This window comes from Budorcas taxicolor, chromosome 5 (assembly GCF_023091745.1).
Source record: "Budorcas taxicolor isolate Tak-1 chromosome 5, Takin1.1, whole genome shotgun sequence".
NCBI classification, from domain to species: domain Eukaryota; kingdom Metazoa; phylum Chordata; class Mammalia; order Artiodactyla; family Bovidae; genus Budorcas; species Budorcas taxicolor.
In genome coordinates, this window is record NC_068914.1 from 153,989,640 (window position 1) to 153,993,574 (window position 3,935).

The window sequence follows — 3,935 nt, forward strand, 5'->3', positions numbered from 1 at the left end:
AGTACTGCATTTCGGACTCTTTTGTTGACCATGATGGCTACTCCATTTCTTCTAAGGGATTCCTGCCCACAGTAGTAGATATAATGGTTATCTGAGTTAATTTCACCCATTCCAGTCCATTTTAGTTTGCTGATTCCCAGAATGTTGACGTTCACTCTTGCTATCTCCTGTTTGACTACTTCCAATTTGCCTGGATTCGTGGACCTAACATTCCAGGTTCCTATGTAATATTGCTCTTTACAGCATCGGACCTTGCTTCTATCACCAGTCACATCCACAACTGGGTATTGTTTTTGCTTTGGCTCCATCCCTTCATTCTTTCTGGAGTTATTTCTCCACTGATCTCCAGTAGCAATTTGGGCACCTACCAACCTGGGGAGTTCCTCTTTCAGTATCCTATCATTTTGCCTTTTCATACTGTTCATGGGGTATTTTTTTGGGCTCCAGAATCACTGCAGATGGTGATCGCAGCCATGAAATTAAAAGACGCTTACTCCTTGGAAGAAAAGTTATGACCAACCTAGATAGCATATTCAAAAGCAGAGACATTACTTTGCCAACAAAGGTCCGTCTAGTCAAGGTTATGGTTTTTCCAGTGGTCATGTATGGATGTGAGAGTTGGACTGTGAAGAAAGCTGAGCGCCGAAGAATTGATGCTTTTGAACTGTGGTGTTGGAGAAGACTCTTGAGAGTCCCTTGGACTGCAAGGAGATCCAACCGGTCCATTGTGAAGGAGATCAGCCCTGGGATTTTTTTGGAAGGAATGATGCTAAGGCTGAAACTCCAGTACTTTGGCCACCTCATGCAAAGACCTGACTCATTGGAAAAGACTCTGATGCTGGGAGGGATTGGGGGCAGGAAGAGAATGGGACGACTGAGGATGAGATGGCTGGATGGCATCACTGACTCGATGGATGTGAGTCTGAGTGAACTCTGGGAGTTGGTGATGGACAGGGAGGCCTGGTGTGCTGCGATTCATGGGGTCGCAAAGAGTCGGACACGACTGAGTGACTGAACTGAACTGACTGACTGATGCTCCAGTCTGGCTCATAACTAGAGAAAGACACACACACACACACACACACACACACACACACACACAATGTGTATACTTACAAGCCTTTCTTCCACTGAAACTCAGTTCTAGAAACTAAAACTGTATTGGTCAGAGGATACCAAACACTTTGTATAGCATTCCTCATGTTTCAAGGACTCTTCCAAGTGCTATACATATGATATTAACTAATTTACTCCTCAGAATAATCCTATGAGGTGGATACCATTATTCTATTTCACTGTTGGGAATACTGGGTCTCTATCCAAACAGGGGAGATGCTGAAGCTGAGATAAACAATGCGTGAAGTTCTACATTCGTTAGATGCCGCTCGTCTCCTCCCAGTACCAGGTGAGATCCATCATGTGATGTAATTTGACTTAACAAAACTCCGGACAAAGAAGCTGAAGATCTGCAGTCAGGTGTCAATACGAGTCGCAAAGAATGGAAGCACGTATATTGCCTTCTGAAGTATTGTGCTGTGAAATTATGTGCCCCCAGAGAAAGGCTAACTATTTTTAGAAGGAGAGCAGTAGAGACTTTTGGAAATATGCCTGAATACAGTCATAATTGGGCAAGGGATACGGGGAACGCCAATTTTGGCAGAGGGATCTTTAGGAAAAGCAGCTCTGACCCAGTCATTCCTCCTTTTAAGACTTTTCAAAACTAGAAGAAGCTAAAATATCAACAGGGAGAAACCCCTCTCAGTGGCTCATCGCTGTCTCTAGAAGTCAGCGAGAGCCCTTTCTCATGGCAAAGGGGCCCCTCCCGAGGGTTTTCACTTCCCTGCCCTCACCCTGCACAACCCCCTCCTTTGGTCTCATCAAACCACCTGCTGTCTTCTGAATGGTCCCTGCTTTTTTACACTTTCGTATCTTCAGTTCATCTGGGAAGCACCTACATATCTTTCAAAACACAGTCCTGATTTATCCTCCTGTATGAAACTGTCTCTGTTCCCCCAGGTAGAACTGGATGGACATCCTTGACCCCATTTGAGTGCCTGCAGAGTTCTCAGAGCATAGAAGAGTTCTGTTTGGTCACTTGCTATCACTTCCCATAAAGCATGACCTCCCTGAGGGCCAAATTGCATACACCCCTCACTTCCCTGACACTGGGCAGCCAACCAACTCACATTACTGAGTGCCACCCATGTACCCAGCACTATTCTAGGTGCTGCAGGTTCGACAGAGAAAAGACAGATAGATCCCCGCCCTCCAGAACATCGTTATGAAGGCAGCTGCAGACACGGAACACGCAAGACAAGAGCACGATTTTCAGGCCTGTGAAGCGCCAGGCTGACTGAAGCCCAAGCAGGAATCCAGACTGCCGGGAGAAACGCTAATAACCTCAGATATGCGCATGACACCACCCTAATGGCCGAAAGCAGAAGAGGAATTACAGAGCCTCTTGATGAAGGTAAAAGAGGAGAGTGAAAAAGTTGTTTTAAAATTCAACATTCAAAACTAAGATCATGGCATCCAGTCCTACCACTTCATGGCAAATAGATGGGGAAACAATGGAAACAGTGACAGACTTTATTTTCTTGGGCTCCAAAATCACTGCAGATGGAAACTGCTGCCATGAAATTAATAGACATTTGCTCCTTGGGAGAAAAGCTCTGAAAAATCTAGACAGCATATTAAAAAGCAGAGATCACTTTGCTGACAAAGGTCTGTAGAGTCAAAGCTATGGTTTTTCCAGTACTCATGTACAGATGTGAGAGCCGGACCATAAAGAAGGTTGAGCATCAAAGAATTGATGCTTTCAAACTGTGGTGCTGGAGAAGATTCTTGATGGTCCATTGGACAGCAAGGATATCAAATCAGTCAATCCTACAGGAAATCAACCCTAAATATTCATCGGAAGGACTGATGCTGAAGCTGCAGCTCCAATACTTTGGCCACCTGATGCAAAGAGCCAAGTCATTTGAAAAGACCCTGATGCTGGGAGATACTGAAGGCAGGAGGAGAAGGGGATGACAGAGGATGAGATGGTTGGATGGCATCACCGACTCGATGGACATGAGTTTGAGCAGGCTCCAGGAGATAATGAAGGACAGGAGGGAAGCCTGGTGTGCTGCAGTCCATGGGGTCGCAAAGTCGGACACAATTGAGTGACTCAACAAGAAGAAGAGCGATGTAGGACTAAGATCGTGTGGTAGGGAAGGACAGGTTAGGTGGATGGGGTGCTCAGCTAGGGTGGTTGGGGCAGGCCTTTTGAGGGGCTGGATCTGAGATGAGCCCTGCACAAGGAAAAGGAGGCAGCTTCATAGACCTGGGAGAAGAGTTTTCCCAGCAGAAGGAACAGCAGGTGCAAAGGCCCTGAGGCAGGGACATGCTTGGTGTATCTAAGGGACTGAAGGAAGTCCGTGAGCCTGAAGTGGAGACTGAGGTCTTCCAGGTAGGCAGAGGCCCCATGTGCAGAGTCTTACAGGCCACAAAGGAGAGCTTGGGCATTGTTTTCATATCTGTAAGGAAACTCCAGGAGAGAGCTCATGGGGAGAAGAGATGGGTCATGGCCCAGCGAGGTCGAGCTGATGTAGAGGCAAAGCCTTGGGCAGTTGGAGAGGTTCCGAGCACTAAGCAGTGACTGCTTCTCCAATCAACCCCAGTCCAGCCTCCTGGATGTAAGTCCAGGAAGGCAGAGCGTGTGTTAGTCGCTCAGTCATGTCCAGCTCTTTGCAATCCCATGGAGCCTGTTAGGCTCCTCTGTCCATGGGATTCTCCAGGCATGAATATTGGAGTGGGGTGCCATTGCCTTCTCCAGGGCATCTTCCCAACCCAGGGATCAAACCCAGTCTCCTGTATTGCAGGCAGATTCTTTACCATCTGAGCCACCAGGGAAGCCCAAAGAGGCAGTAGGCTGTGGTTAAAAAGGGAGG